This window comes from Myxocyprinus asiaticus, chromosome 19, assembly GCF_019703515.2.
Source record: "Myxocyprinus asiaticus isolate MX2 ecotype Aquarium Trade chromosome 19, UBuf_Myxa_2, whole genome shotgun sequence".
Taxonomy (NCBI): Eukaryota; Metazoa; Chordata; class Actinopteri; order Cypriniformes; family Catostomidae; genus Myxocyprinus; species Myxocyprinus asiaticus.
The window spans coordinates 25128655-25154706 of NC_059362.1; the positions used below are offsets into that span (position 1 = coordinate 25128655).

General features: G+C 38.8%; 1 long non-coding RNA gene across 1 annotated transcript; it reads right to left on the reverse strand.

Annotated features, from left to right (window-relative positions):
• Nucleotides 1–5042: 5042 nt before the first annotated feature.
• Nucleotides 5043–8156, reverse strand: LOC127410040 (uncharacterized). Its single transcript, XR_007892072.1, has 2 exons — nucleotides 8055–8156; nucleotides 5043–6742 (listed from the first exon to the last, which is right to left on the reverse strand). It is a non-coding gene; the product is annotated as an uncharacterized LOC127410040 (long non-coding RNA).
• Nucleotides 8157–26052: the final 17896 nt, after the last annotated feature.

Genomic DNA, 26052 nt, shown 5'->3' on the forward strand with positions numbered 1-26052 from the left:
CATTTGTATTTGATGTGAAAGACTTTTATTTTCATATACATATTTCTACCCCATTACCATTAGGGGGCGCTTATTTGCGATGAGGATGATTTGAGGCCTTATTTTGTTATTTTATGTAACATAAATGCAGAAGAGATTGTTACCTCTGAAAAGTTCAGATTCTAAGCTTTCAAATGATGCCTAATATGCCTGACTTATCTATATGGTCATTTTAATGCCGGCGGGTCGATCGAGTACCAAGATACTCATACTCATCAGGGGCCTGGGACGCTGGCTACCACCCCTGTAGTCGCGAGTTCGAATCCAGGGTGTGCTGAGTGACTCCAGCCAGGTCTCTTAAGCAAACAAATTGGTTGCTAGGGAGGGTAGAGTCACATGGGGTACCCTCTTCATGGTTGCTATAATTTGTGGTTCTCACTCTCGATGAAGCGTGTGGTGAGTTGTGCATGGATACCGCGGAGAATAGTGTGAAGCCTCCACACACGCTACATCTCCGCGGTAACGCACACAACAAGCCACGTGATAAGATGTGCGGATTGACGTCTCAGACACGGAGGCAACTGAGATTCATCCTCTGCCACCCAGATTGAGTCACTATGCCACCACGAGGACTTAGAATGCATTGGGAATTGGGCATTCCAGAAAAAAATTATATATATATATATATATATATACAAAAAAATAAATAAAAAAACTGCATGCATAGTAATTATAAAAGCATTTGCAAACTGCTGTGTCAAATAATTTAGAGCATGTCACACTGCGGGACATGTCAACTTCCCAAAAGTATTTTATGCCTACTACCCATCTACCATTTTTCAAATGTGTGGTGGCTTTGTAAGCCGATTTGGAAGGCCCTCTGCTCTTTCTGTCTCTCTAGCCTCCTATGACAAGGAAACCTCTTTCTCCACCTCCACCACCACCCTCCCCCTCAACATCCAGGCCAACCCAGACTTCACTCTTACCAGTTGTTGTTGGTGGACTGAAAGCCAGAGGAAAATAAAGAGATCTAAATGTCAGCAGGGAAGTGTGGTGCATTCCGCACCCCTGCATCTCCTGAGCGGTCACCTAGAACAGCGTGTGATCCTGAGACAAAGCTCTGAAGCCCACAGCGGAAGGGTGGGGGTGGAAGTGGAGACATCAGCCAGAATGCAAACCTGTGGGATTGTCACCAAGTCCAGCAGAATATCTCTTTGGTCCTTCTCTACCTGCAGGGGCTGGGCCAGTTTTCATTTAGATTATTTTAGGGGATATTGCATATTTTCTGGATCGGGTTGGGATGATGGGGGACTGACAGTGGCATAAATCGAGGAAGCTTGAAAGGCAGGGCTGCACCTGATCTGGTGAAAGCCTTGAACACATTACACTCTCTCCATCTCCACACATACACACTGCCCTGATCTGTTCTTTTCATACACACACAGGAAAACACAAAGTCTCTCAGTTTCTCCTGCTCTACCATTCAGACACATAATGAAAATACATGGAAAGGCTACATGGAGATTTAGAGGTGTGTACTGTACACCATGGGGCATTTTCCTTTCCTCTCCGTCTTTTCCAACCCCTTTTTTTTATCTCAAAGGTGTTTTCAAGGGGGAACATGAAAGATGCATGAGGAACAGAAAGGTCAGTTTTGTCACAGCACGAGTGAGAGAGAATGGTAATTTTATTTAGTCTTTTATTTATCTGTCTCTGTGACAGATTTGTGGCAAAGAACTGTAAAAGGGACCCTTCAGCTTGACAGTTCACTGGGTGGCATGTCACTCTTGAATTAGTTTTGTTTATTAAAGGGATAGTTCACATCAAACTGAAAATTCTGTCACCAATTATTCATCCTCATATTTTTCCGAAGTGCATGACTTTTTTTCTTCTGTGGAACAAAAAGGAGAGGTTTAACAGAATGTTTGAGCTGCAGTCTTCTATACAGTAAAAGTGTATGGGGACAAAGATTTGTCAAGCTCCAAAAAGGACAAAAAAGCAATACAAAAGCATCATAAAGTAGCCCTCATGACTTGTACGCCATATTAAAAGTCTTCTGAAGGCATATGATAGCTTTGTGTAAGAAACAGACAAAATTTTAAATCATTATTCACTGAAACTTTTGCTTGACAGACCTGGTCACCATTCACTTCCATTATATGGAAAAGAGAGGCTTATGCATTCTGCAATAAATAACACATCATTAATTAAAAATAGAAAGTCATAAGGGTTTTGAAACCTATGAGGGTGAGTGAGGGTGAGAATGAAAGAATTTTCATTTTTGGGTGAATTATCGCTTTATGTGGACTTGAAAATATGGTGGCATATTTCACGTGAAGGTGATATTTACATGTGCCATGAGCAGGGTTGGGTGGGTTTCTTTTGAAATGTATTCCACTACAGATTACAGAATACATGCTGTAAAATGTAACTTGTAACATATTCCGTTGGATTATTCAAGGTCAGTAACGTATTCTAAATACTTTGGATGTCTTCTTCAGCACTGGTAGATTTTTTCACTTATTTTGACTATAAAAACTCTGCCAGTACAGTAAGACAAAATATACATGTTAAAAATACATTCTATGAAAAACCTAAATATCTTATGCAATGTTGTTTCTAAAAGAAGATAAATTGAATTGATCTTTTAGATATTTTTACAGGAAAACAATACAAAAATTATTATCAAGAATACGATTTTAGCCCTAATATAAAAGGTCTTAATAGAAAAAGAAATGATGATCCAACGTGAATTTTCTTGATAAAAAAATATGATCGTGCCTGGTAACGTGCATGTAAAATGGCTAGAAATAGCATTTTAGCTTAGCGTAAAACTGACAATTTACACAAGGTTTATTTCTATTTCTTCTGCTCCAAACTTACTTCAAACTTACTTCTCTGTCTGCTCGTATGAATGTAACACATCATAAGAAAGTGTTTCACTGCTGTTCAAATGCACTTTGGATCACATAATTTATATGTATAAATGTTTTCCATCTGAAAGGACTAAATATTAAATGAAACAAATGACAATTAAATGCAAAGTAATCTCTTCAGTAATCAAAATACTTTTTGAATGTAACTGTATTCTAATTACCAATGATTTAAATTGTAACTGTAGTGGAATACAGTTACTTATATTTTGTATTTTAAATACATATTCCCGTTACTTGTATTTCATTACTCCTCAACCCTGGCCATGAGTGTGCATTTGATTTCGATCCCAAGTCGTCCAACTGATCGGTATCCAAAAACATGCTCTCAGCCTCTACTGACGTCTCAAGGAATCAATTATTCTATTTTACTCTATATTAAGTTTACCTCAAATGCAACACCAGTAAGCCAATTCTAGATCTCTGAGAATGTGTAGAATATTATGTAAGCTCATTCGACTAAAGCTTAGAGTTTTGACTTTAGAATTTAGCTCACTGCAAATGGGGGAAAATAACTTTTACTGCTACTGTGTATGTTTTTAGTTATTCAACACAGACATTTCACTGTGGGGGCCTCATGAAAAAGACCGCAAATATCTGTAGAGCCAGGTTGAGAAAATGAAGGGTCACAAAGAAACAAAAGAGATTTAACTCTACTCAGAGAGCACACAGCGTCGGTTAGGCATGACATGGTGTTTTTATAGAGTCTGGTCTAAAAAAAAGAAGCACACATGCACTTTATTCATAGTGTATGTGTTTGTGTGCCAGTTTATTTATGTATGTTTAATGTACATAAGTTGTGGAATAAGTTGTACACTGCAAAAAATATGTTTTACTCAGTACTGGTGTCTTGTTTTTCAGTAATCATATATAAACACCCTTAAAAATAGAAACATTAACTTGAGAAGCAAAATGACATAAGGCACATCTTGTTTGAAATCAAACAATTTAAGTGGTTTAGGTTTAAAACAAGAACAAAACATCCACTCCAATTTGTCCATGGGGCATGAAAAACAAACTTAATTCAAAAGAAAAACTAATTTATTTTTCTTACCCCATTAGTAAATATCCCATGCATAGATCTGATATATTGCGATATATGCAAAATACATTCTTTATATGAAGTACTGCATATGTTAATTGATGGTTTTCACTGATATAAAAAGTCACATACTTGTACATATATGCAACATACAGTACATTTCACAAAAACTGTACATACACTGTATGAAAATGTAACCAAATGTAACAAACTGTATTTTCCCAAATACTAGTACAGATTTCTGTATGGGCTTTTTTTTTTTTTTTTTTTTTTTGCTCTCTTGTTTAAAGAGCAAACCTCTTTACTTTTTGTTAGATTTCTCTGAAAACAAAGTTGTATCCATTAACTATTAGTAAACATATAATGACAGTGAACAATATTTTTACAACATTAATTAATCTTAATTTTAACATACCTGTTTAGTAATACATTTTCAAAATCAAAAGTTGTATATAACTTACTAACATAAACTAACAATAAACAACTGTATTTTAAGTAAACAATAACCAAGATAAATGAATAATAAAGGTTACAAAAAATATTGTTAATTGTTAGTCAGTGATACCTAATGCATTTACTATTATGATCAAATAGAATCTTATTTTAAAGTGTTACCAAAAGTCGTAATATCTAATGCCATTTTGCTTCTCAAGTAAATGTTTCTTCTTTTAAGGATGTTTAGATTTTTTTTTACTGGAAAACAAGACAAAAATACTCAAAATAAAAATATTTTTGCATTGTACTTTCTCTCTTTCCTTCCTTCTGTCTCTTTCTGCATCATGTATATCCCTCTCTCTTTCACTCCATTCTCCATCTGCATCTTGTGGTAACTCAAAGCTTGACCAACCAGTCTGGTCTCACTGTTGCTCCTCTCCTGGATCATTTACTGGCCAACACCTGATACTTTCAACTTGCCGCCCCACAGCCTGGCTAATCTGGTCCTGCCAAATGGCAAGAGACCACCAATTCTGAAGGTCCCTATTGTGGATCAACTGAACCCTGTCCAGGAGCAAAGTCCCTCTAATTGACCCCATATGCTTGTACAGTTTGTCACAATATATTTGAGGAAGGACCCAAGATGCAGGATGGCAATGAAAGGTGTTTTATTGAAACGAAAAACCAACAAAATACAAACAAAACTCTCATGAGGGCAAAATAAAAGATAAGACAAAAATAAAACTGAAAACAAACCAACTAGGAAAACTAAACCAAACAGGAAACAAAAACTCTCAATAAGGAGAAAAAACAAAACAACAAGAAAAAAAGAACTGAGAACGAACTGACTGGAAAACAGGGAAATGAGTTTAGATAGGGAGTAGGGTACTACAAAATACAGAACAAACAAGAAAGACAAACAAAAGTCCAAACAATCAGAAAACAAAGGTAAGGACCAGGGCAGAAAAGACCAGGGTGGCACCGGCAGGCCGAACCAGGACGGCACCAGCGACATGGACCAGGGAGGTGCCAACAGGACTGACCAGAGTGGCACCAACAGGATGTACCAGGGTGGCAGCGGTAGGATGGACCAGGGTGACGCCGGCGGGATGGAACAGGGTGCCGCCAACGGGATCGACTAGGGTGGTGCTGGCAGGACAGACCAGGGTGGCGCTGGCTGGAAAGACCAAGGAGCGGGATCTAGTGGCCAAGGAGGAGGCCCAAGATCAGGAAGCCAAAACTAGCACCCGCCACCCGCAAAATGCGACGAGGCTGAATCCAGTTCACAAGCTCCTCGTCCAAATGTATTTAATGCTTGGGTAATTTTGCTCATCCTACGTGACCTGTAAGATGTCTCGGAGTGACACATGACAAGAAATGCTGTTAGTCACAAAGAAGAAACACACTTTATAATAATTTTAAGAACAGACAAAACAAAAGCCGTCAATGCTTGTGTCTGATTTGCTGTTTGTCCAGAGGCGTGTAGCACGAGCCTGTCATGTGAAACACAAGCATGTCGGCATGTAGCTCAAGCCTGTCTTGTGGAACAAGCGCATGTAAAGAGTTTTCACTCTTTTTTTTGTTTCATTCACCTAAAACTGTTTGCAAGAATAGTGTTGTCTATCAGAATGCTGCAAATTATCTCCGATCTTCTCAGGGGGTGCTGTGAGTTTAGTTTGCTTTATTTCCACATGGTTAGCATGCATTGTGAATGCAGGTTCAGTAGTATACTGTATATATCTTTGTATTAAAGAAACAAAGACCAAAGTGATTAAATCATAAAGTAATAAAAGACACATTCACCTTGAATCTAAAATTGAGTTCTATTTTCTTTTCTTTAGGTAGCATTAACTGTATTACCAAAACGCAATACAAACACAAATTCGATAAGAACACACATTTGGCAACATTATTTTGGTAACACAAGGGAATTTATTGGGCTTATTTATTATGATTATTATTGTCTTTACATTTATGATTGTCTTTAGTTCTTAATCTGTAGGCTATTAGTAATTTTCCACCTGATGTTGTTGATGGATGCTTGCGTGATGGTAAATGGAGCCATTGGAGACGGCAAATGTTTGGATTTGGGGAGGTGATTAAATAATATTTTTTGATCACTTCGTTATTTTATTGCTTTTTTGCGTAGTTTAAAGGGCAATTTGAATTTAGAAATGACTTTTGTTTAAGTTTTGTTTAAGTCGATCACGCGAATGGCAGTATTCTTGCAAACAGTGCAGCTGCCCCTCCCGCACTGCCGGTAGTTACGCCACTGTTTTGGTTGTTGCTAGGGCATTACCAAATGATTTCTAGATGGCTGCTTACTGGCCCAAGTCAAGTTAAGAAAAGGAACCTAGGAGGTTAAAAACAACAAAACAGTGATAAAGATGAATAAATCAGCTAAATCAGTTTATATAAATAGCAGTTTAATGTGTTTTGTGGATTAACAAAGTCACAGACTCTGGACACGGGTCACTGTGTGTGAAGGCAGCCATCAAAAGCTTCAGCCAGCAAACACAAACCTATTGGCCTGGCTGCTCTCTCTCTCTCTCTCTCTCTCTCTCACACACACACACACACACACACACACACACTCTCTGGGAGAGTGATGCCATGCTTGCTAATTAGCCTTGTGAAATAAAATAAAAAATAAAAAAAATATGCACTGAGTGTGAGAGAAGAGGTATGAGGCTACAGGGAAATGGGTCTAAAGGAGACAGATCTCTACATCCAATTAATAATATAGATGGAATGGGGTATTTTCAAAAGTTCAAGATTCAATTTTTTTTTTAATCCTATCATGAAAGACCATATAAAAATAGTTCATTCATATTTGACAAAATGGAGCTCATACATATGTATGTGTCCTGCTTGTTACTGAATATTAATTTTCATTCAATTTTCAGCTTCATATAAGAATTCTCAAAGCAAAAGCATATTTAAGTCATCAGAGTTTCTGTATTATGATGCACATAAGTATTAGTCTTACAACGAATTCACATTTGATGAACAATCTTAAGAACTATTTTACACTTGGTTAGGTGCTTGTTTTAAAATGTAGTCCCTTCTGTAATTTCTGCGTAGGTATATAATATGACATTGTACTAGCGGTGTGCTGTGAAACCATTATCTATATCTATATCTATATCCAAGGGGGGGGGGGGGGGGGTGTTGCAGCGTGAAGCATCTACATGGGGGGGTTGCAGCGTGAAGCATCTACATGTTTCCACTGATCATGCTATAAATATTGGGGGTTGTACTTGCTTGTTTTCCCCCTGGAAACTACGCCCCTTTCTGTATCTGTTGCAATGACAAAATTATCTGTGTAACCAGATATGGTTGGGGCTTAATCTAAAAGTTGTCAAAATTAAATGAAAAGCCCATTTTTAAATGTAACTATGTTCCAAATGATGCACTATACACTTTACACTAACAGTATACACTGCACCCAGCCATGTAGTGTATGAATTTTCAAAGTGTAGTACTGTCCCAAATGGAGCACTTAACCTGTTTTTAACTATACGAAAGTATTCGCCATTTAACAGCTGACAGAAGTGACATTTCAAACACATGCGATATGTTGCCGTTAGCTTTAGCGCATTAGCCAATCTCAAACAATGTACATATTCACACAGTGTGGGGTGATGGTAAAGTATTTAACTTACATTTGTAACATGCTGTCTCCACAGAAGTTTTGCTAGTTGCTACATTCTCCATTATTTACAATTGTTTTGTCAGATCAGCATCGCAGCCGGTTAACTCCACCCCTTCCGCTACGTATAGCAAGCCGTGAGTGCTCAGATTGCATGAAGTGTCGAACCCTCAATACTCCGTTTTGACAGTTGAAGTAGTGCATCATCAGGCACTCATGGTATAAATCTTTTTGTTGCATTTTCAGTGTTAACATACTACACGAACTACATACATTACAAAATGATGTAGAATAGTGCAGAAGTGTGTGGTTTGGCATGCAGCTTCTATTCTTTTTATTTTTTCCATATAGCAAATATGCCTTATATAATTCATACCATTTTTTTATTCTTTTAATAATATTATTATTCTTTATTATTATTGTTGTTGTTAATATATATACTTTTTTTCTCTGCTTTTTTGGCATGCAGAACAGCCATTTTGGAGGCTATTCATTTCATTTAGAATGAAAAATGATCACATATGACTGTATCACGATTTTTATGTTATTTTGATTAATTGTGCAGCCCTAAAGGATCATGAAATTAGTTTAATGATGTGCTCTTTTGGAAATCAAGTGGCCAAATAAAAAGCACATTAAAATCATTGCAATATTCACAATATTGCTTCATTTTATATCCCCAGCTAAATCATTGCGATTATGTCCCAGGCTTTAACGGCCCTGCAGTCCTTGCTTGTTCATTGCAGGTGACTTACTTTTGCTTTTGCTTGTCTGCTTGAGGAGTGAGTGAGATGCCAGTGCATGTTCTCATATATTTTGCTCGAAAGGTTTTAAACATTAACATAAACATTTCAAAAAGTGGAAAATGTGTATGATATAGTATCTTTGGTAATGTTACTCTTAACAAGCTCATGCACATTTTCATTTAGTAATATTAAAGCTACACTATGTAACTTTTGGCCCTCTAGTGGTTATAAAATAAAACTGCATGCGTCTTGCGGAAGCACATTGTTTTGGTATGATGTAAGTTGTGCTTCGGCTCTGCTCCTCTGCGCGGATAAGTGTGGTTCGAGGCACCGGCGTACACATGAATACAGGATATCATATCAGAGCTAATGGACAAATAAATAACAAAAGAAAGGAAAAGACGGATATCCGAAAACATGTCATCTGAGCAGGTAAGTGCCATATCTTATGCTGTTGTATTGACTTACTGGAAACATTGATGTTTTGAAATAAATGACGTTACAAAAATTAGGCAAAGTTTGTTAACATTAGATACAATGATTGCTAGTCTGATAAGGTCAAACGTTGTAAAGTTTTTATAACTGCAGGATATTCTGGCCAAATAGACCACGGTAGTAGCCAATTTATAGATTGTCATTGTTATCAACCAGTGGTCAACATAATTTCAAGACTCACATGTCCTTGGCAAGCCTAGGACTAAAGGATTTATTTATATAAATTATTGCCATTATAATGAAAAATACACATGTGTGCTAGCAAATGGAATGTTCTACACCGATTACAGTATAATTATTGTATTTCACTACACAGACACAGACGTGTGTGTGATTACACAACTATACATGAACCATATCAATAAAATATCTTACCTGATGAGTAAGAAAAAAGCCATCTCTGGGTCGCTTTCAAATCCTTTCAGATCTCTGAGTTGTCGCCACCTCTGAAAAGCCAAGCCGATGTGATTTGGGTTTTATTACGGACTCTTGTCACTTTCCCTTTTTGCTTGTAGACTGTGCTCTGTTTGGGGTTTCTTTGTTTTTACAATCGGTGATTCACCGGAGGTTTACCGTTTTGAATGATCCATGATCAATTTTTCCCGTTCTTGTGACAACAAACTTTCAGCTTCACGCTACTCCCACACATGTGCTACAGTAGCCGGAGCTTATTTTCTCTGTGTATGGATATGACGTGACACGCACGGGCGAATGACGTATGTATGCATTTTCCCGCGGAATCCGTCCCGACAGCTCTAAATATAAATCATTATTATAGGTTTATCAAAGTGTATTTGGGTAAAGACATGGATTGGAAGATGGATTTTTGTTGCACTCTCTCATTAATAACATTTTGTTTTTTACAAAAAAAAGTTACATACTGTAGCTTTAAGTTCGCAGACTCATTATTGCGTTGTAAATTTAGATATGTTTATTTATATAAACGTATCCTTGTGCTTGTTGGATATTTATTTTCTGAGCCACGACACAATAAACGGAGACTGCAACCTGGCCTTCCGATTTAAATTTGAAATCACATTGTGCACATTTTCATTCATAAAGATTATGCTGTCTTATTGGCTTCACAGACACCCTTGCGTTGTCATTTTAGATATGTTTATTTAAAATATCACTCAATCCCTGTGCTTGTTGTTGGATAATCAGTCTACCGAATATTTTTTTCTATTATTTGGTGGAATTCGTTATTAATTTGGAAGTCATTATTCGTGCCTTTACCGAATAAGGTATTCGGCTTTGGGCACATCCCTACATTTTACAACAAAATGTTTGAGAAAAAGAAACTAAAAATTATTGTTTTAAATAATTCAAGTTTCAGGAAACAAAAGTTTTTGAAACATCTATGATTTGGTGTAAGAGCGGTCAATCATTCTGAAAGTTTTGTTTTTTTGAATATCCCTGTTAGAAAACCATTTAACTGGTGTGGTCTATACTTAAATTAATTGACCAGTCTCCTCATTCATTCTCGGAGGCCAGAAAACACAATACAGGAAGTCATACCTTGAATGCTGTGCCTTCAGGCTCCTCTGTGAGGTGGGGTGCACGCTCAGTCAAGCACAGGTGCATCAATTGTAGTATTTAATGCATGACTTCTCAGTCCTGCTGGTCTGGGAATGGACAATGAGTATTTCATCTGAGACTGTCACTGTCACAAGGGTGGAAACTGTTGCAGAGCAGTGATCTGGGAAGAGAGAGGCCCTCAGTCCCAGCTCATCTCCTGAACTTCTTCTTAGAGGAGGTTATCAAAGGTGAAAGGAAGATTCACAGGGGAAATCTTGAGCAGATTTGTTTTTGTTGGATTTGAATGTGTGTCATTCATACACTGACTTATTAACGAGTCTGAGTGATTTAATAGTTTGATGGCACTGTCAGATATTAGAATATATCCTCGTTACTGAAAGGATTATTGGTTGTTTTGGAAATAATTTCTTGTAAAATGGTGGCGTTTAAAAAAAAAAAAAAAAAAAGCCATCTTCGCGTTGTAGTGTGAGTAAGGAAAATGGATATATCTGAAAATGATGATGAAATTGTTGTCATGTGACACAGTCTTGTGATCCATTCAACCCAAAACCATCAAGATGGCGGCCCATGTTATCACTTTGACAGCATTGTTAAAGATAAATGTTACTTCGTACAACATTCAAATTGCATTTTGATGGGAAGTTTACTAAGAATTGCTGTCCAGCGATATATAAGGGTTTTCATAGGTTTTAGTGTGGACGAGCAACTTTTGGAAAACGCTTGAAAACGGCAGTGTATCAAATGTATCTGGCTTAATGTGGACGTAGCCTTAATTTTTCAACCCTAATAACAAAACATATCATTATTCAAGGACTTTGATGCTAATTTAAAAACAAAGTACATGTTTATCAACAAAGTTAACAAGCATTATATATTACATTTCTTGATTTACTTAACAACTGAAGAAAAAGAAAACACAAAGAAAACAAAATCAAAAATATTATTGTTCTAATTGTCACTAAAACAGCCAAGTGAACAAACAAACTCCAATCTGAGTGTTTAAAGACAATAGCAGAGGCTCTGTACAGAGTCTCAATCTGTGAAATGTTAATCTCTTTTCACGCTGTTGGCCCATGTAACTTTGTCCTCTGCCTAGGCCTCACTGAGGGCTGTGACTTCATTCAAATGAATGGCAGAGGGCTGGCACCTCTCTCAGGGCCAGACTTCATGGAGTGGAGGAGATAGGAGAGAGATCCGTATAAGCATGCTGTCAGCCCTGATTATTGATGCCTGAGCCACCGGTGGCCGGCTGAGTGATTGATGGACAAGCTCTGCCTGATTGATGTGATGAGCGATTGGCTGCTTGTGTGAATGTCACAAACACACACACACCTTAACACATACTCTTCTCTGAGGTAGCCACAAGAAATACAGAGAGAGACGAGGGGCGTGATTTCATTAAACAAAACACTGCAAGTGTGTTGGGGAAACAGGATGTTCCCCCATTGGCTTTCTGACAATCGCAGTTGATTGATAAGGCAGTTGGGTCAATGGATCACACAGACAGTAGTATTCTTACACTCTGTTTATGGTTTAGACAGCAGCAGATGAGCTATGAAAAAAAAAAAGAAAGAAACTTGTATGTGGTCGGCTGCTCAGGGGCGGTCCCATGAGAATGGACTTTTCTTACTGAAGATTTTGTTAGTTGCAGTGAAGGAATGTTGTCAGCTTGGACAGTGTGTGTTGTTCTAAAGCAAACTTTTGTGCTACAGTAGTTTGAACACTGTTGTAAAAAACAGGTGCACACATGTTTGCATGATATAAAGTTCCCTTATATACAGTGGCCTGAAAAAGTATTTGGACAGATTTGGACTCTTATTTCACACTAAAAAATCTATTAATTCCATTGCATTTGATACAACATATAAAAGTGGCATCTGCAAACAAATGATGCTAGACCTTTTCTCTAAACCAACTTCACTTTTCTTAAACCATTTTTGTAAATATTTTTAACCAATTGGTGTTATGGTCATTTTATTTGATGTATGAATCAGGTGCCCTAGCAGAGTAACCACAGGTGTATTTAATTACATTAACTATGGATATGTTCCACATCCCTGCTGAAAAAAATAAAACAAATAAATAAATAAAAATAGAAACCCTCACAGAAATTCTAATGGTTTCTCATGGTCTAATGGAACGTCAATGGTCCCTTGCCTCTGCTGGTATGTGTTGGCTTCTACTGGTGGCATGTTGTGTCTAATGCAGTGTTTCCCAACCTTTTTTCTGCCATGGCACACTTTCACGACTAAAAAATTCTACAGCACACCACTATCCCACATAGGCTAACCATCGTCAATATTTTTCCTTTTCAAGAACTTGTCCATGTTTTCTGTCCATTTTAGTAGTGTGTTTACTTGTAATGTTTGAAATTTGGCTATGCAAAAAAAAAATAAAACAAGTCACATAAGTAGGCTACGCTGTGTGAGGTCACAAGTGGCAAGAGCGCTAAATGGGTAATGATAAAACAACAAATGTGCTTCTTTTCTAATTTGTAGATTTGTTCTTGTAATGCCACAACAAATTACAGGGATACAAACTCATGAGGGGCAAAAAAGCTAAGACAATCACTGGTCCACACATTTTTTTTCTGGGGATATGTTTTTTAAAGAATAAGCTAAAAGCACCAATTCCAGCTATTTTAGTGATTCAAGTTTATTCAAGTTTACAACTGTGCAGAATTAGCTGCAAAATAAAGAGTATTTTGGTGAGGCTTGCTTCTGTTTCACAAATTTGTTCAATTTTATTAACTGATTAGTTCAGTGACCCCTTCTGGAAATGTCACTAGGTAGCAACAAATGAGCATCTAATGTGCTATGAGTGAGTCAGTGAATCATTTTGAGTCATTCATGACCGAAATCTACCAAGAGACTTTATAGTGTTTAAGCATTAAAAGAACAAAGCAGATCTATAGTCTTCCTTCAGTCTAAGCATTATTTTTTATCCAAAAAGACAACAATAATAGTCTTATAATAGTGAGTTTCAATAACGTCCTTACCTTCTCCTTTATTAAAACTTGCATGACTACAAATCTACTGACTTCAGTATAAGAATTATAAACACAAAGTAGATCTACAGTATCATTTTCCTACAGTAGCCTATTTAAACTTCTGAGCATGGCTTTTATCAGAAAAGACCACAATAATAGACAAATAATAATAATTTGAGTTTCAATAATGTTCTTTCGTCATTGTAAAGTGCATTTCACATGAGTTGAGTTGAGGCTTCAAACGCTCCGTTCAACGCCAGCGTCAAGCGCCGCATTGCCCTCCACATGACAAGAGTTGCAGAAAGTGTAACAGGGGCGATTTTACGAGTTTGCCATGTAAAAAAGTCAGAGGTGTGCATAATAAACAATGAAAACATGTATTTGGAAGAGAGAAAAAAAGCTTGCAGTTGCTTTGATAGCAGAAAGTAATAAAAGGACTCGTTTATGTTTAGGTCTAAGCGTTTTCTTGGTGAATTTAAATTAGTTCAATAACTGGGGTCTCTGATATTCATAAACGATAAGGCAATATTTAATTAAAAGAAATTATGAGACATTCAATGTCTCTTCACAAATTTGGACAGTTTTTAAATATTTCTTGTTGCTTAGCACTCTCAAAGACTTTATTGGTGAAGCAAAAACATGTATGTGAAAAACACTTTGGGGTAAAGTGGCGTCACTTCATAGATTTCAATGTATTCTGCAGCGCTGACGCGAGTCATATGAAACACACTTAATGCATATTAATATCAGTCACTTTGCACATTAACCATTGCTCTTCACAATCACAAAAGTGACCGATTATGGTTTCAAAGGCACAGTGGTTGGGAAGCACTGGTCTAGTGGATATCATTAGGGACAGGGACATAAAACATATCTATAATGGAAGCCAATAAAAAAAAAAAACAAAAAAAAAACATGAAATCCTAATGGAGCATGGTCCAAAACACACTACACTCATAATGTTATTTGTAATGGAAAACATTAGAATTTCTAATTTGTTCAAAATTCGTTCATTGAACATTTCTGCAAATTACACCTTTTCACCTGTAGATGGCGTCAAATTACCATCTTTTACGTTTTACGTTTTGAACTAAAAGCACAAAATTCACAAGTCTAATTATTTTTAATACAAATTTGCGTGTCAATAAACATACTAAGTGACTTCAGCACTGAGTGTTTAAGCATTAGAAGCATTTCCCCACAAATGACAACAAAGCATATCTATCATACTGTGAACTGCTGAGCACTACTTTTCATCAAACTACACAAAAAAAGATAGCAATACTAACTTTTTAACGTCTATGTCATTGTAATGTGTGGTCATCACTCACTTTTATTCATTATTCATCCGGCCCCTTTTCTTGTTGAACAAGATTGACTAACTGAATGAACGATATGCAGCTTCTCCTCTCATTCAGCAGCTACTCATTCACGAACGAGATGACTAAATTAATTAAGTTCATTCATGAATGAAATGCCTCATCTCGTTCAGACTCAAATGACTGACTACTAGTTCAGTGAAGGGGCGTATTTGTTCAGTGGGTCAAACCAGTGATATGCTCCTTCAGCAGTCGAATGCTATTGGCTCATGCTAAAGTCAGTCTTTAAATGCAACACAAATGGAATTTGCATGTCTACAAATGTACAAAGACACTTTTAGAATAGAGTTTAAACACCATAACCATTTTCACCACAAATGGCAGGTCTTATTTTTCCTATATTTTGTCAAATGCTGGGCAAATCACTTTTATCAAGATGTTCCAAACGTTAAAGAAAAGCCTAAATATCTTACACTATTCACAAAAGCAGAGCATTTCAATGCGTAATTCATGTTATTTTAACTGTATTTTCTTCTGTAATTATTACACATTTATAAATTGGGGATTATGTTTTGTGCATACCTATAAAAGTGTTTTAGTGCATTTTACCTCTTTCTCTCCTTGTTGAACGCAATTGACACTGAACTGAACAAACGACATGCCTCCTCTTTCTCTTTCAGTCGTTCAGCAGATCTTCGTTCATGAGCGAGATGACTGAATCATTCATTTCGTTCGCAAATGAGTTTACCAGTACATTCAGTTCATTCATGAACGAGACGTCTCATCTCGTTCAGACTTAAGTGACCGACTCGACTGGTTCAGTGAAGGGGCGTATTCATTCAGCAGGTGAAACCATGATATGCTCCTTCACAGCCAGCACTCGAATGCCATTGGCATGAAAAGCGTTCACGAATGAAACATCACTAGCCCAAATGTTCTGCCATGTTTGACAACAAGAAAGTGTCTAAATACTTAAAACTACTGATTTATCATTTAAAAGTTAACAAACTTTTCCTTATGAAATGTTTTGCTTGAGGAATGTGTTTGTGCTATCTTTCTTTAAAATAAATGCCACTTGGTTTGATATTTTGTTATACTGTATAATGCAAAGACAGTTATTCATTTTCGAGTGTGGCTTAAGTGTCAAATAATGTTTGGGGCCTCTGCATAGCTGGTACTTTGATAGCTATTTTTGTACAAGTTCTCTTATTTGCTGCGAACAAGACACTAATGAGACAGTTACAGCTACGGTAGACAGGTTTGCTTATGCCTTTGCATACATGTTACTAACAAGAGATGTCAACATAACATTCTTATAACAAATTTCTTGGACACATTTTTTGAAAACACTGTTATTTCTTTAAATAATGTATGTATGATCAGTATCTAACTGTGTTATAATTAATGGTACATTTTTGGATGTAGGTCTTAATGAGATTCTGATAAGCCTTGCATGCTGTGACTGATTCTCAATGACCAATAAAAGCAGTAAGTTGCCATGCTACAAGCGTATGCCTGCACCAGTTTAAGGCCTCTAACAGATGTCGGACTAGCATCCATGCCTCATCCATGCAATAAATTAATTCGATGGATGGATGAAGCTCAAGATGTTGCCACAACCTAGACCATCTGGGCCCAGCTTATAGCTCAACTGCCAAAGAGTAGCAAATCTGTTAATAAAAGAGACAGTAAGGGATGATTTTACAAATTTCTTATTAGCATAGCAAGGCAGGACTGGCATTCTGAAGAGTCTTTCATGCTGTAGTATATCTCCAGTTTTCTCACTCTCTCTCTCTCTCTCTCTCTCTCTCTCTCTCTCTCTCTCTCTCTCTCTACTGTAACTCAAATAACCACTCTGTGCAATTGTAGTGAGCAGAATAGCTCAGAATGCACAACATGCCGAACCTTGAGGTGGATAGGCTACAACAGCAGAAGACCACAGTGGGAACTTTATTAGGACAACAGTGTTCTTAATAAAGTGCTCAGTGAGTGTACTTTTAGAAACAAGTAAGCCAAGTAATGTATTTAAAGTAATAAACTTTGTGGGCAATGGCACTATTCTATTTTCAATGCACTGCCACCCCTTATTTAAATAACGCTGGATTGGCGTCTGGTGTAATGACTGTCTACACTCTCTTACTCCAGGTGTGTCTCATATTTTAAAGTTAATTTGGCTTCGATGCTCATGCATACTCTTGCATGTGTTTGCAACGATAGCCAGCTGGTAGCTGTGCAGTGTGCGAACCTCACTCCCCTCTCAAGTAGGACCGGTTACAATGGTGCCATGACCCGGATGGGAGTGAGGTTTAGGGAGGTGAGTGTAACGGTAGCCAGCTGGTAGGTAGCTGTGCAGTGTGGAAACCTCACTCCCCTGGCCTAAAGAGGCGTACTAGCGACTGACGCTAGAGGCTGTAGCCTTTAGCCTCCTCGTTAGCACACCTGCCTCCCATGCCGGATACATCGGTTCGAATCCCGCTCGGAGCAGGTCGAGCAGGACCGGTTACATGTAAACACCGTGTCCAGCCTGGGAGATTGAAACATTTGTCTCCTCTGCACAATGTTCCCCCTCCCTACCAGATTCAAGGCAAGCCACGTGTAAAGCCTGCCCTGGGTGTTATCAGGGACCAGCCAATTAATATACAGTTAAACAAACAGCCTTCTAAGTCTAAGACCACCATGGATAACATTATTATGTCCTGTGTCTGTGGTAGCATGGGGTGGAAGCAAGAGGCAGGCCCCGTTTGAGAAACTCTTGTGGGGATTTAACCGCAGCAGAATTCTGATCGGGCTTGGAACCGGTCCCAGAAAGCCGAGTTAATAGCCTTTCACTCCATTGAATAATGCTTTGAATCAGTAATGTGGCTTGTATGCAGGGCCTGTAGTTTAACGTGCCTTTGTAAAGACTTAATTTCCGACGCTACGTTGCAGCAAAGGAGAGAGCTAATGTGTTTGTCAAGGTCAGGTTCTGAGGGACCTCGGCAAACTGATCTGCTTACATGTGCACACAAAAACTTCACACAAGATGTGATTATCTTAAAGGAATAGTGCACCCAAAAGTGAAAATTCTGTAATCATTTACTGACCCTTATGTAGTTCCAAACACGTGACTTTCTTTTTTCCGTGGAACACAAAAGGTGATGTTAGGTAAAATGAAAAACTATGACAAAATGACAATAATCTACCCAAGAAAAAACATTTTTGTCCAGACATGGCTCTAAAAACAGACACAACTAGTACAGATATAGAGATGACAAGTCTCCTTGCACATCTGATCTCTCTGTCTCTTCTCTCTATCGTGCTTTCTCTCCATTTGTCTCTCACAGTTTCTCTCTCTTTGAATATCTCACTTCATTTTTTTCAAGTGCATCCTCACACAGACACAGGACTGAAAAGAATGGTATTTGGGTGCTAAAGGCCTGCCCCCTATAAACCAATCAATAAAAATGTTTCCTTCATTTCAGGCTCCAGCACAAATAAATAAATAAAATCGATAAATATTTTTTTTATTTTTATTATTCCTCCATGCTTAGCCAAGGTGCTTGCGCTCAGAAACACCCATTAGAGAGATAATGCGATATTTTGGGCTGAAGCCTGCTTAACTCTGACTCAATCAACTCACCCTTAACACCAGCCCACATAAACCAGATATGATGCAAGGACAAGGAGAACAACAGAGAGCAACCATGATTCACACTGTAAACGTATGCTTACATAAATGTCACAATAATAGAAAACAAAAATAAGTGTGACAGTTTCTCTTGAGCTTAGTTCCTATTTTTGGTATTGTTTGGAGAGGGCTCCACAGCACTGGCAGTTGGTGCTTTTCAAAAGTGGGAAAGCACAAGCTATATATTATTAAAAGTAGTAGTAGTATTTTGTTGTCTGCCATCTTGCTCCCAAAAGGTGCTTTCAAAATTCAAATTGTGAAATGACTTAAAAGATAGATATATGAGAGCTAAAATAAATGTTTAAAGTCAGATTGTAAAGAACTGTGTCTGTATCTTCGACCTACCGAACTCTCCGACTCTGCTGCATCTGACAGCAATGCATTTACATTTCACGTGCATCACCATTATAATTATTGGTCATTTTGTGCAAAGACCTGCCCACTGACAGCTCATCCAATCATCATATATGAAAGCCAAGTGGGACCCAAAGTCACGTGTTTAAAGCCTCTTATTTCCAGTATGAAATTTTAGGGGAAGCCATACTTACCCCGTAGTCTTAAAGAAATCACCACTGCACTACAGCCGTTGGACAGAGTGGCTAGAGAGAGCATGTACAGCATACCAGGCATTGCAAGTCAAAGCACATGACAAGACAGAGCCCCTCTCTAGACACACAATCCACAAAACATTAGATTGTTCAAATTAGCCAAACTGAACAATAGACACTCGTGCACACACTCCTACCTCCCTGATTTCTGAATTCTTATGATTATTATATAGTCCTTCATATATAATGAGGGTGTTTTTCAACTTCAGCTTTCAACTTTTAGCACTGTGGACCTCTAGAAGGTAAAGTCTCTGTAAAAAAAAAAAAAAAAAAAAAATTTGAAATGTCACTCGCACTAATTTTGTGTGTGTGTAATTTGTCTTCTGACAATGTCCAACAATGTATGTACATGCATCACAAGAGATTTTTGTAATTTGTGTCATTTTTTTCAGAGAGCCATGAAAATTCCAACCACAGTGTAATTTCAAACACATCTCAAATTCTGTATTGTGTTTAACAGAATTCTGTGTTGGAAATGAGATTTTTTAAGTTTTAGAAATAAAATGGCCGATACCTTTGTATTGCTAATGCTAATTTCATAACTTGTATGTATCCTAAATATACACAATTAAATATATATTTTCAATTTTTTTTTTTATAAAATAATAAAATAATCTGCTCACAAGTGATACTAACGCTGATTTTTCTTAGTTTTCTTAAAACATCACTCGTCTCATATTTTTTTCCTATTTTCATCTACAGCATACATTTCACTGACACTTTTGTCGACTTGATATCAAGTACACTAACTAAAAAAACGTTATTGGGGCAAAATTGTTGGTGGAAATTATGCTGCCACAACTGTGGGACAGTTGTAATAATAATAAAAAATTATCTAAATAAGTTTCACACAAAGGCTGCATCCCAATCCTAAGGTATCACTCATTGACTTAACAGACAGCATTTGGGTATGAAGGTACCTCCGGAAACTGGTTTCAGACAGGCTTCTGAGGCAGCACTACGTCACATCATTGATAGGATACCAGCATTCATTCAGTCTAACCGAACCACAGAGGTCTAATAATCTAGAACAAAATCAAGAGAGTTTTGGCAATAACCATGCATATATTTAATAACTACAATACTACTTTCTTGCTAATAGAATCAAAAGTTGGAAAAAGTGGAAAAAAACTTACATTTGTACACAAACTGGCCATCAGCTGCTGCTTTGGTAGCCTTTTTTCTTTCTTGGATCCGCACAGGATTATGGGAATTAATAGGCAGCGAATGATACATCTATGCTGCCTTCAAAAATCGATCAGATAAAGGTATCTCAGTAGACAGGATGTGACGCAAACATTGGATTCAGACCCATCTTCATCCCTTCCTACCAAGGTATACAGCCTCTGAAGCCAGCATTTTCCTGGTTTTGGACACAGCCAATAAATATTGAAATGGATTATGTTATAATTGTCATGGTAACTATGCTAACTATGGATTTTTAAAGTTTCATATTGAAAGTCTGGGACTGAGACAAGACTAAAACAGTCAGATATGTACATAAAAGGCATTTGGAAAAAAAAAAAAAAAAAAAAAAAAAGATAAAGGCCTGGTAAAAAGTCTGTTTATTTGTGACCTTCATATAACAAAACAAAAGAAAACAAAAATAAGTTTACATTTGTTTGTTTACTGTAATAAAAATCAACCCCTGGGTCATGAAAGTGTCTGAAATTAAAGAAACACCCATAAATACATGCAGGAATACTGCCCTTCAAAGGCAAAACACAGTAACTGCTGTATGGCAACACTGAAACAGAGAAAAATTACTTTATTACTTGGTTTAAATGTGTAACAAAGTTGTAAACAATTAAACACACATGCAAAGAAAACAACAAAACAAAAACTAATACCTTTTGTCCTTACATGGCAGCAGTTAGCACACACACAGGCACACAAGTCCTGTTATGGCAGGTTGTCTTGATTGATGTAGCAGCTCCACTCAGGGTTAATATCTGTTCATACATTATGCATGAGATGATGCCATCTCTCTCTTCTCCAGCCCTCCATGGGGTACAACAGGGGCCCAAGTCAAGGCATTTCTCCTGTCTCCGCTCTTTCTCTCTTTATTATGCTCTTCGCACAGAAAGGGGGAGGCGGAGGAGAGAGGTGGGGGTTATTTTAGTGGACAGAATTGGTGAAGAGACCTGGTGCATTCTTTTGATATGTATTATTGAACTGTTGGAAATGGTAGATTTTATGATTTAATAACATGAGAATCCTTCTCTGTGAACCAGAAGGACCCATTCATTTTCACTTACAATTTTGTGTATGGAAATTACATATGTTTGTTTTGGAGTTTTATTTTTATATATTTCTTCATTGTTTTTCAGGGAGCACTCTAGGTATCAATATCTGCCTAATGATTGACATACAGATACAGTGTTGGGTAAGTTACTTTCAAAAAAGTAATCCACTACTGATTAATAATTACTTTAAAATTTTAATTAGATTACTTTACTAATGACTTAATGTGGAAAGTAATCAGATCACTAATTACTTTGCTTTGAAGTTACTTTCTAAAACCAATCAAACCTTTGAAAATACAAATGTGACACATAGCTCTTTTAGTACTTTAATATTGACTGAAAACAATAACAAAATTACAGCAATATGACAAAGACAGCAACCTGGCAAAAGAAATCCAATGTATTTCTAGAAATGTAACAACTTTCTTATCTTAAATATGCTGTAGTGGTATCTTCAGGTGTGTGTGTGTGTCCGCTATCTACAACCTTCTTAGCTGTGTGTGGCATGTATGTGTACAGTAAGCTTATTTACCTGTGTTTGTGTTGGTGTAAAAGACAGAAAAAGAATACTAATGAACTGAAAAAACTTCTGAAAACACATTTGCAGACAGCTTTGATAGTAAAACCATTGTGTATTTGAATACTTTCTTTTCGGTGTGCATATACAGGTTTGCTTGTGTGTTGCATCATGCATGTGTATGTACAGTATGTCTTTTTGTGTGTGTACATGTGCAGCATGTGTGTGTTTACACAACTTTACAGTGAGTGGATTATTTCTACCTCCCTACTTGTGCTCGAATGAATTGAGTATTCTTTATCACTTGCACATCTGTAACGCTATAGCATTGTTTTTGTGTTTAATTGTGTACAGTACATAAAGAACATAAAAAGACATTTGCTTAGTGATGTCTTTTTCAAGACGGCGTTCTGCAAATGTTCCCACCTTGTGAGCAATATATCCCTGTGTCAGACAGGAACGAGCGCTGTTTTCCAAATACACCCGAAACCAATCCCCTCTCTTCCTGCGGCAGCTGCAGAGGGACACACGAGGGAGACGCACAGAGATTTACTTTGTAACGCATTACACCCAACACTGTTCAGATGTCACCCAACTAGTTCCAACTGGTTCCTCAAAAAGATAAATACAAAATTGAAGTTGTATATCACTGAAAATACAACAAAGGTGAGTCCTTATAAAATAAAATCACAATAATGTTAAACAGTGTAATGATCTACTGTAGAAAGATGTCTTACTTCAAAATGTGGCTTTTTTTAACTGTAAAAATAAAAAGTTGAGATACATGTAACACGCCTCTTAGAGATTTGTAGACAAACAAGATTAACCTCTCTATGAACTCTTTACAGTATGTTGAGTACTCTCTGACAAGATGATATCAGTTGCTCTCAAAGATAGCTGAAACATTAAATCTTGAATGCCATGTGACATATAATATCAATGTATGTCAAAGTCTTAGAGGTTGAGTCAATGTAGTGCATGTATATTAATGGGTGTGTATGTGTTTGCATGTGTGTTCACTTTAATTTGATTATGACTGCTTGCAAAACAGCAATGAGAAAAGAGGTGTGGCCACACACACAGACTGACAGTGGCCACCACTTGTATGATACCCCCTGGTGGGCGGGACCTATGATCCGGTGGAATCCCTGATGAGCTGCTTTGACACTGACTGATGAGGCTCAGTTTCATCCAGGGCACAGGAGCCTGGCCCCTCCTGCTATTTCAGGCCTGTCTTCACACCGGTCCATTTCTCATAAATGACAATCGTCAAGCTCAGCGGTTTAAAGCTGTCACGATGACCAGTGTTCACATAAGAAAACACTGTTTAAGTTACCATAACAACCAAAAGTGAGCTGGGGGAACAGGTGCCAATCTCTTAACAGCGGATAAGTGTTATCTGAAAGAAACAACTTGACAGAGCTTTTTGTAAATCATATGCACAATACAAAATGAAAAACTTCATTTTATGAAAGTTCTTGAAACAGTATCAGATTAGTTAGTCTGATACAGTAGATTTACTCTTTTCTTGGCAAGCTTCAATGTAACCTAATTGTTCTTTTGAGTTGAATCTTTTTAGGGAGTCAGTTGACCCTGTTCACACACCTGTCTGATTTATTTATTTAAGAATTGGATCGATCCATTTCTCGAATTAATGAATGATTCATTTAAACTCACTGACTCGATCCGGTCGCAGTGATTCACGAGTTAACAGAAATTTTATTTGTATGGATAGGATAGCATATGATGCGTTTATGGTCCTTTATTTTTGAAATATCACAACAAAGTCAACAAAGGAGCCAACTTTTTAATTTTTGGTTGATGCATTTATTCGAAGAGCCATAGCACAAACTAATAATTTACTATTTTCAAAAACAAAGTTTTTCAATAAAATAAAATGTTTATATTGTCCATAGACTACTCAAAAACAAACAAATGTGCAAAAATTATTAGGTCCCTATCTGTCACTCACTCGACGTTGTGTCGATGTAGTGACACTAGGGGTCACTCTTGGGAGCCCGAAACACATCTGGTCTTTGATAAAAGGCCAATGAAAATTGGCGAGTGGTATTTGCATACCACTCCCCCAGACATACGGGTATAAAAGGAGCTGGTATGCAACCACTCATTCAGATTTTCTCTTCGATGCTCACTGAGCTGAATTCCCACGGCTGTTCATTCACCTCTGCTGGATCTGACGGCGCATTTCAGCAGCTTCTCCCCCTTCTGCACTGGTGTACTGCAGAGAACGCCCCTCTAAAAGAGTATATTTCTCTAAAAGAGTGGCACACACGGAACGTCTTTTTAAAGACGCGTCTTTTTAAAGATGCCATACCATTTGTGTGTTATTCCTGGTTGTGGTCGTTATCTCTCGCCTTCTGATGGCCACGATCACATCGTCTTTCGTGTCTGGACACTGCCCACACGGAGACAGCGTTCGTGGATGGGTCATGTACTCATTGCGAGAACATGTCCATGGCAACGATGCGGTCGTGGTTTGCTTTTGTAAGAAAGCAAGCCACCCCAGAGGCTCCCCGCCTCAGTCCTTCTACCCACGGGTATGAGGCCAGCGCGGCTAGCACTGGGGGCGATTTGGGGACCCCAATGGGACCACCTCAGCTGGGTATCCCCCAATGGACCTCCCATTCCCCAGAATGCTCGTCTGCCCGATCAGGCTTCCGGATGTGTCCGCCGGCTCATCTCATGGCGAGTTCGACCTCTTACTCGGAGCCCGCGAAGGTGATGTGCTCTCGAGTGCAGTATCGGAGAGCGGGCTCGTCCAGTCGGATGCGGAAGCCTCAGCTGGGCTCCTCCCTTCAGGTGCAGTCGCCCAGTCACAGGCTGACGCGGAGATGACGGACAAGCTTTCCCGGGGAGCCGTGAGTGTCGGGCTAGAGTGGAACCCTCCACTCTCCCCTGAACCCTCGCGGCTCGATGATTGGTTCCTGGGCTCGCAGCGCCGCTCACAGCCATGCCCCGCCCCAGTTCCTTTCTTCCTGGAAGTGCATGAGGAGCTGACAAGGTCGTGGGAGGCACCTTTTACTTTCAGCTCCCCCGCCCTCACTACCCTCGATGGTGGGGCAGCCAAGGGCTATTCGGCAATTCCCCTGGTGGATAAGGCGCTCGCGGTGCACCTATACCGCAGAGTGCCGCCAAATGGCGCGGGTGCCCAAAGCTCCCATCCAAGGCCTGTAGGTTTACGTCGTCCCTGACGGCCAAAGCTTACGGTGCCGCTGGACAAGCAGCCTCCGCCCTGCACACAATGGCTCTCCTGCAAGTCCACCAAGCCAAGGCGCTAAATGAACTGCACGAGGGTAGTTCCGCCCCGGGATTGATGCAGGAGTTGCGCTCGGCGACCGACCTCGCTCTTCGGGTGATGAAGGTCACGGCGCGGTCTCTCGGGTGGGCGATGTCCACCTTGGTGGTCCAGGAGCGCCACCTTTGGCTCAACCTGGTCGAGATGGGAGAGGCCGACAAGGCACGGTTCCTTGCTGCCCCCATTTCCCAGCTTGGCCTGTTCAGCGACACCGTCGAGGACTTTGCATAGCAGTTCTCAGCAGTGAAGCAGCAGACGTAGGCTATCCGGCACATACTGCCCCGGTTTTGTAAGAAACCGGCTCAGGATCCCGCACCCCGTCTGCTCATCGCCAAGGGTGTCCCCCTGCGGTGACTGCACCGGCTCCGCCGCAGCCCACCCCTGCGGCCCGTCCCCGGCGTGGAGCCCACCGCAGGAAGCAGACGCCACCCGTCTCACAGTCGGCCGCCAAGAACCCGCGAAAGGCTTCAAAGCGCCCCTGAGACGGGTGACTTAGGGACGATGAAACCCGCTGCTCTGGAGCTGGTAACCAGACCACTCCATCCCCCGGTGGAGGGCAGGGAGGAGAA